Source organism: Octopus bimaculoides, chromosome 4 (assembly GCF_001194135.2).
Source record: "Octopus bimaculoides isolate UCB-OBI-ISO-001 chromosome 4, ASM119413v2, whole genome shotgun sequence".
NCBI lineage: Eukaryota > Metazoa > Mollusca > Cephalopoda > Octopoda > Octopodidae > Octopus > Octopus bimaculoides.
In genome coordinates, this window is record NC_068984.1 from 15,283,724 (window position 1) to 15,292,990 (window position 9,267).

The 9,267-nt window shown below is 38.9% G+C and overlaps 1 protein-coding gene across 2 annotated transcripts in view; it reads left to right on the forward strand.

Annotated features, from left to right (window-relative positions):
* LOC106877192 (uncharacterized) overlaps nt 1–9,267 on the forward strand; it is a 36,010-nt gene that overhangs the window by 3,856 nt on the left and 22,887 nt on the right. The gene's annotated exons all lie outside the window — the stretch shown is intronic.

Here is a 9,267-nt window from a genome sequence, read left to right on the forward strand (position 1 = left end):
GGTCAAATTCTTCCCTTTTGTTCGCGATTTTGGCGGGGTGGGGGATTGAAATTTTTCAAACAACTTTTTTACACAATCATAATCTACGTGTTTTTTTACGCATTTCTAAAAAAAAAAAAATTCCGAAAATGGGGTGGGGGCGAAATTTTCAAATTGAGATTTTTGAAATTTTTTTTCCAGAATCGGATTCTCCATGGTCTGAAACATAGGATTCCATAAAATAAAAAAAAATTAAAACGGGGGGTATACCCAGATTACATATAGTCCATCTGGATCGAATAAACTGTTATTCGTGGTTTTTGTTGATTTGAAGAAAGCATTTCACAAGGTATCACATTCAGTAATTTAGTGGGCCCGGAGGAAACTGGGTGTAGATGAATAGCTTGCATGGGAGGTTTAAGCTATGTACAAAGATGCTGTAAGTAAAGTGAGAGTGACAATGACATCAGTAATGAATTTAATGTGAAGGTAGGAGTCCCTCCAGGTTCATTCCTCAATCCTCTCCTATTCAACATAGTCCTTCAAGTCGTCACTGAAGAGTTTAAGACTGATTGTCCAAGGGAACTCCTCTATACTCTTAATCTAGTCCTCATAGCTGAATCTATTGGGGATTTAGTTCCATAAATTCCATAAGTTGTATGGCATTGTGACAATCTGCCTCTCCAACCCTCATTCCCATACAATCTTGCAAACCACCCAGCTACCTATTTCTCTTCAGCTTGTGCCTTGTGGGGCCATCTGAGAACCTTATTGCCATCATTTATGTCTTGTAGTTCCTACTGATCATTTTCTATTTCTCCCCCCCCCCCCTTCTCCCCTTCTAGATGGGAGTAACCATGCAGATCCTTCTTCAAGAACCTGCTCTTCTCCACCTCTCTCATTATCCCCTCATCCCCTAGCATGAAGCTAATTCCCCATCTCCCCAGGGTTCATATCCTGCAAATTGCATGGTGACCTCAGCAGTGCAGCTGGTATGGAAAAAGCACCTATTCCAGCTGTAAAATGGTTGGCATCCAGCCATAAAAGTCATGCAGAAGGAGACACTGAAGCTCAATGCAGTCCTTGGACACATCAGATCCATCCAACCCATATCAGCATGGAACATGGACAATAAATGATGATGATATATATGGTGCCACATAAAAAGCACCCAATGCACACTGTGAAGTGTTTAGAGTTAGGAAGGGCATCCAGCTGCAGAAACCAAGCCAATACACACTATGGAACTTGGAGCAACCCCTGCCTTTACCAGTTCCTGTCAAACCATCCGACCCTTGCCAGCATGGAAAATGGACATTAAATGATGATGATAATATATATTTTGTGCTGCTCTCTACCCTTTCTCTACTGCAAATTATCATCCCCTCCTGCTTGGGCCACTTCTGTTTCTTATCACCTTCCACTCCAAATTCATATTTACCATCAACCACACCTTCACTCTTCTTCACCATTCACAACATTCACCTCTACCCCCATCTCTAACCATTCCTTACTTTCCTCCCACACTCTTACAAACTTACTCATCAGCTCCTCCCAATCCTCTGTCTCTTCTACTCATCTTCTCATACTTTGGGCATACGCCCTCACACCTTGTCACTACCATCTTTATCTCTCTTTCTCACTACTCCCACCCACCGTTATATAATGCAGGGCAGCTGACATGTATAGCAAGACATCTGTTCCTATCCTATCACCTTTCAGTCTCTCTCAGCATCAACTATAAAGCTACTTACTATGACGCACCCACTCAATCTATTTTCCATGCTGGCATGGGTTAGATCGTTTGACAGGAGCTGGCAAGCGGGAGAGCTGCACCAGGCTCCAGTTGTCAGTTTTAGCTTGGTTTCTACGACCGGATGCTCTTCCTAATGCCAACCACTTTACAGAGTGTACCATGTGTTTTTTATGTGGCTCCAGCACAGGTGTTTTTTGTGTGATTTATATTTTTCTTTGTCTTACAAGTTACAAGATAACCTTCACTAGTGTAGGTGGTACAAATAATGCATCCTGTACTCTCAGTAAAGTAGTTGGCATTAGGAAGGGCATCCAGCCATAGAAACCATGTCAAAGCAGACACACTGGAGCTTGATGTAATCTTTTGGCTCATCACATCCTGTCAAACTATCCAACCTATGCCAGTAAAGGAGACAGATTTTAAATGACGATGATAATGATGGCGATTAGTTACTTAGCTTCAGGTCCTGCTACATTTTGGTACGGTGGTAATTTTGAAAAAACGTAAGTGATAGAATTGTATCTTTAAATATCATCACCGTTTAACGTCCATTTTCCATGCTGGCATTGGTTGGACGGTTTGACAAAGGCCTGGAGAGCCAGCAGCTGCACCAGGCTCCAATCTGATCTGGCAATGTTTCTACAGCTGGATGCCCTTCCTAATGCCAACCACTCCGAGAGTGTAGTGGGTGCTTTTTATATGCCACCGGCACAGGAGCCAATCAGGCAGTCCTGGCATCGATCACATTTGGATAGTGCTTTTTATGTGCCACCAGCATGGGAGCCAGTTGGGGCGGTGGGTACTGGCATCGACCACGTTTAGATGATGCTTTTTACATATGCCACCAGCATGGGAGCTGGTCAGGCGGACCTGGTATCGACCACGTTCGGATGGTGCTTTTTATGTGCCACCAGCACAGGAGCCAGTCAGGGGACACTGACATCAACCACGTTCGGATGATGCGTTTTACGTGCCACGACAATGGGAGCCAGTCAGGGGGCACTGGCCACAGCTACGATTTTGGTTTTACTTGACTCAACAGGTCTTCTCAAGCATATGATATCGCCCGACGCATCAGGAGTACTCTTAAATGGGCTGGATATGCAACAGTAGCGTCGGTCATGGCTGCGATCTAAAATATCATCTATAGGGTACAAGTTGGCTCCTTCAAACATATTACATTACTCTGTGATAAAAAAAACTAACATAAAATTCTTGGTTCTATTCTAAAATACATGATCAAAATAATGAAAGTAGTATGTGATAGCACATTAGTAAGTTACTCTTTCACTTCTCACAGTATGTTCGTTGAATGATGATATCATCATGCTGAGGCACTGTCTTGAAGAGTTCTAATCAAAGTGACTCCAATATTTTCAGAGCACTGACTGACACAAGTAAAATATATTCTGTACCTTTGAAACAAAATGTTAGAAACAAAATGTTATAATCACTACATCATTAATTTATTAAATTTATTTTTGTTTTCAAAACTATAAAAAATGCATTGTGAGAATGGATATAGTCTCTAAACAATCTTGTGAAAGCAGCAAACATGTTTCGGTCTTATTAACCCTCTTTAATTAAAGATTTTTCAACTCAGTTATATTACACATATGAATCCCTGACATAGTGTTATCCACTCAAAAGCATACCCTGTACTAGATTATTGTCCATGTATTACAGCCAATAACTCAGGCATTTCACTTAAAGTGCAATTTCTTCACTTATGTTCACCAAATTGGCTAATCACATTTATCCAACATCTTTGCATACATTATTTACATTGGACGGCTATGTGTCCTCATCTTGTTTGATGTTACCACAACGTTTCGGCTGATTTACTCTCCACCTTTCATCAGGTGTCCTGGTAAAATTTTGAACCCAACCCTGGGTTCTCATTCCTAAGGTATTGTTTTGCTGATATTATTATTATTATTATTATTATTTATTCAAGGCACTGCCTGGAATTGAACTCGGAATCTTGGTTAGTAGCCCAATCTCTTAACCATTATACTATATGCCCGTGGGCATATATAGAACAGTATAATCTTTGCATACACATTAATTAATTTCTTTTATTTGTTTCTGGCTTTTGTGTTGTGCATCAAATACACCACATCTAAGTTTTTTTTTTTTTTTACTTTAGTTGCTACAGGTTCCCTCGGTACTTTCTAAAAAGGTGCTTTTGATATAGATCTTATAGTTGAATTACAGATATCATATAGACACAAGAGTGGCTGTGTGGTAAGTACAGCTTGCTTACCAACCACATGGCTTCGGTTGTCAGTCCAACTGCGTGGTACCTTAGGCAAGTGTCTATTATAGCCTCGGGCTGACCAAAGCCTTGAGAGTGGATTTGGTAGACGGAAACGGAAAAAAAAAACCGTCGTATATATGTGTGTGTGTTTGTTTGTTCCCCCAACATCGCTTGACAAACGATGCTGGTGTGTTTAAGTCCCCGTAACCGAGCGGTTCGGCGAAAGAAACTGATAGAATGAGTTCTAGGCTTACAAAGGATATGTCCTGGGGTTGATTTGCTCGACTAAAGGCGGTGCTCCAGCATGGCCGCAGTAAAATGCCTGAAACACGCAAAAGAGTAAAAGAGATATAGCTTCATAGAAAAGACGTAGTAATTCTCTAAATTTTCTTGATACTATCTTTTTTTTTTCCTTCTTTCGTTATTATTCTTACATATAAGAGATTACATGGATATGTTAGAAGTGGGATTAGGCAACTAAGGCAGACTTTATAACATACTAAAGAAAGAACTAACGTAATGTGATAAGCACAATTCATCAAGGTTATATTAAGGGGAGGTAAACATTGCTTATCAAATTAACCAAAATGTAAGGGAGACAAAAAAATCTAAAATTTTCCTTTTTTTAAAAATTCGTTAACGCATTACTTCCAATGAGTTTAATATATGAACTGTGATGGTTGCATTTTGCATTTGGTTCCTTGTCAATTTATTTAAAGTACAAATTTTAATAAGTTATCTAACTTCCCTTTGCAAATAAGAGGACTTCAATATGGTTGCTCGACTTGCTAAAGATAGTTGCCAAATTGGCAAATCTTAAGATTCAACAGATAGAAATTGAAAATTTAGTGGCTGGATGTGGTTTTTGTTGAATACTTCCATTTTATAAGATTTTCCTTGCTTAATACTCTCATTCATTAATCTGTTAATCGTTGAATATAAACTCTTAAATTGTTTTAATAACACCTTTGGAATTCATATTGATTATAAAGGTTGACGTTATTTATATAAAAACAAGTGTTAGTCCTGGTGAAATGAAGTGCTTCCGCTTAGAAGATGAATGCTTGTAGGAGGCCAGTTTGATTTTTTTCAAAAGCAATGCTAATACATATCTTAGTATGTTTCTCTGAACCATATCAGTGAACGATATCGTCATCATTTAACATCTGGCTTCAATGCTGGGAAATGGCCTTTTAATGCCGATACTTTACAGAATACTGGGTGATCTTATCCTGGCACCAGCACTAGTTAACTAACGGGGCTAAGAACCTAAGGTGGCCCCCTACAACTGTGGGAGAACAAAAGAGAAAACTGGTGATGATTCTAGGCAGTTGAATGGGAAGAAGACAAGATGGGGGAGTATAGGGGAGAGAAGAGATTTGTGACAGGGTTTAGGGAGAAGAAAGATGATATAGAGTTCTCTGTAGAAAAATGTCTGGCTGTATTATGTTCTTCACTTATTTCCAAGTAATTTTAAAATCTTTCACTTTTTACGTGTAGATTCATAAAGTTTACCCACAGGAGAGCATCATTTTATACTGCACATGACAATCGGCTAAAAGTCAAACTCTAGCTCTTTAGCATTCAAACCAGCCAGATCAGGCCCAAATATTCTACTTGTTTTGTGTTCAAACTGACCAGATTAGACCTCTCTATCCTGCAATCATCATCATCATCATTTAACGTCCGCTTTCCATGATAGCATGGGTTGGACGATTTGACTGGGGACTGGCGAACCAGATGGCTACACAAGGCTCCAATCTGATCTGGCAGAGTTTCTACAGCTGGATGCCCTTCCTAATGCCAACCACTCCGAGAGTGTAGTGGGTGCTTTTACGTGCCACCGGCACGAGGGCCAGTCACATGGTACTGGCAACAGCCATGCTCAGAAAGGTGATTTTTACGTGCCACCTGCACAGGATCCAGTCCAGCGGCACTGGCAACGACCTTGCTCAAATGATTTTCTAACTTATTAATCGCAATTTGTTCCATCCCTTCCAGCACTCACAGCTGCATGTCCAGTGAGTGAGTCTCTATACAGTTACTCAACTTGCTACAAACAGCAGTCAAGTCTCATTCAAATGGCACCCTACTATCTTAAGAGAAGGACACATTAAAATCCTAAAAGGATTGGTTGGTTACAAATGGAAAACCTTTGTTCACAAGTCTTCTTATCTTGAAACCAAACATATTCAATCTTTCTAAAATATCTATACATATTAATAAAACATTTAGACACTACTAGAATATAATCCTACAATCATTACTCCCAAACAATACTTTGATACAATCCTAAAATCACTGTCTCTTATCTGACCGACACCAAAATAGCACACAGCATCAGTTATCTCCCTTCGTTCATCCTTGTTTTCTTGCCATCGAAAAGCAATCGAATTTAGTTTTCCAATTCCAATTCGAAATATTATAACACACTTTTATATAACTACATTTAACACGAACCAATGATGGAGCCCTCAATGAGTTACTTAACCCCCTAAAAAAAAGTGTAAATTCCTAAAAACTCTTTCTACCTCCTTTTATTCAACATATTTCCCTCCCAGATTCACACACTTATTGCAGCAGTCCTTCAGTTTTTCTAAGCCCTGTAAAATAACTTGCAAGATTAGGCCTCCAACCAGGCCTTTCGTGATACCCTTAAAGCCAGGAACCTTTCAGCACCCCCTCGAACATAAGGACTGCTCTTCATACAAAGTTTAGTTTGAACAAATGGACTATATGTATGTATGATGCACATACTCCATCATTTGTTGTATGTTATGCTTATTTAATATAAAGCATCATCGTTTGTGATATGTTGCATATGGGTAATATACATATTCCACAAATCATGCTCTTCGAATGATTAATACCAAATACTTAGACTTGCGAGTAATCAAATCTAGTAATTAAAAAATAAAACATTCACGAAACCGAAAAGCGGTTCCTCTATTTCTGTTAACGAACAGGTACGTTAGATATTCTCGATTACGTCCCTTGGACTGATTACACGATAACCAAGCTCACCCTTTAACATTTAAACCAGCCACGTCCGGCCCAAATATTCTACATAAATAATCACATCATCAAAATCTTGAAAGCTATGAGATAATGCATGATTAATTCAAAACAATATGAATGAATAAGCTCTACTTTTCACGGAATAAACTGTATGCCATTTTATCCTTATATCTAAAACTTAATCTCTCTTTTTCAAAGTTGATGCTTATTAATAACAAAATCTTTATTTCCATTCTATAGACAATAGCATTAAATCTATTATTGATTTGATTATATTTTTTATATGCGTCTTTAAATTATCAGTTAATGAAAGCATTGAAGTATAAAATCCATATTCCGTTTTTAAGTTATGAGTGTTATATATGTTCTTTGAGAGATTTTTAAGATCCAGTCGTTAGTTCTTTTAATTTAAAGTGTGTCTGTTCAGCCCTTTTAGTGACTACATCTTTTATCTCTTACTTGTTTCAGTCATTAGACTGCGGCCATGTTGGGGCACCGCTTTGAAGAATTTATAGTGCAATGATTCAACCCCAATACTCTTTTGCTGAACCTTAAAATGACAGTGACATAAACACGCCAACACCTTTTGATAAGCGGTGTGGGGGACAAATACACACACACACACACGTATGTATATTTACGATGGGCTTCTTTCATTTTCTATCTACCAAATCCACTCACAGTTTCTTATTTCTTTACTGCCCACAAGGGGCGACACACAGAGGGGACAAACAAGGACAGACAAACGGATTAAGTCAATTATATCGACCCCAGTGCATGACTGGTACTTATTTAATCGACCCCCAAAAGGACGAAAGGGAAAGCCTTGGCAGAATTTAAACTCAGAATGAACCGGCAGACGAAATACCGCTAAGCATTTCGCCCGGCGTGCTAATATTTCTGCCAGCTCGCCACCTAATTCACAGTTTCTGTCTACCAAATCCACTTATACAGTGGGACTGAACCCTGGAGCCATATGGTCTGGAAGCAAGCTTGTTACCACACAGCCATGCCTAGACTATCAAACTGTTTTGTTTAATGCTCAACATAGGGATGATGGTCAACTTCATTGGCCTTGTGGCAGAAATTGTGAAGAAGCCTTTTTTGATTTTTTCCAATTTCTTTTAGTCATGGGCTGCAACCATGCTGGACCACCACCTTGAAGGGTTTTGTTAAACGAATTAACCCCCAGTGCTTGTTTATTAAGTTTGGATGTGCAATGTCAGTGTGCATATACAACAGTGCATAAGTGTCTTGAGAGAAAAGTTGAGCATAAGAGGCATCAGATGTGGTGTGCAAGAGAGACGACTGTGCTGGTATGGTCATGTGATGCATAAGGTTGAGGACAGCTGTGTAAAGAAGTGCCAATCTCTAACTGGAGGGAAGCTGTGGAAGGGGTAGACCCAGAAAGACATGGGATGAGGTAGTGAAGCATCTTCTTCGAACTTTGGGCTACATGGAGACAATGACAAGTGACCGAGACCTTTGGCAATATTCCGTGCTTGAGAAGACCCATCAAACTAAGTGAAATCATAGTCATGGCCGATGTCAGTGTCACATAGCTGACACCCGTATTGGTGGTACATAAAAAGTACCCTTCAAACGTTAGGCAATATGTTGTGCTTGAGAAGTAGACCCATCAAGCCAAGTGAAATTGTAGTCGTGGCCAATGCCAAATACATATTCTGGATAGGCTGTAGGTAACATTCGAAGGTTCTATGATAATTATTTCTAGTTTCCAGGCTTATTGAAATAGAAGAGGATAAAGTGTTCTTTCTTAAATGCTAATACTTACTTGAAGAAGAAGGGACTGCTCCTGTGAACACTGAAAGCTCTTCTAGGCTTGTTAAGTCAGTGGGGTTGTTTAGACTAAAATTGTGTATAGAAAATTTTAGCAGGGGACATTTTGAGGGATACAGTTCTAGCGAGATAGGATTTAGCGAAATGTTTAATATTGGGCAATAGGTGAGATGCAGAAATGGTGAGGGATAGGTAGTTCGCATATACAGCTCTTTCAGGTAAGCGAAAACCATTACAGTGAAAGAAATAGTGCATTTATATAGGTCACTGGCTATAGTATGTTAGTGAATGAATCTTTGCCAAATACTCAAATGGTTTTCTTTGATATACAATCTAAGATATGTGCAAAGCAGCAACAACAGCACTGGCATATATATATATAGATATATATATATATATACATATATATACATATATATATATATATATATATATATATATATATATATATATA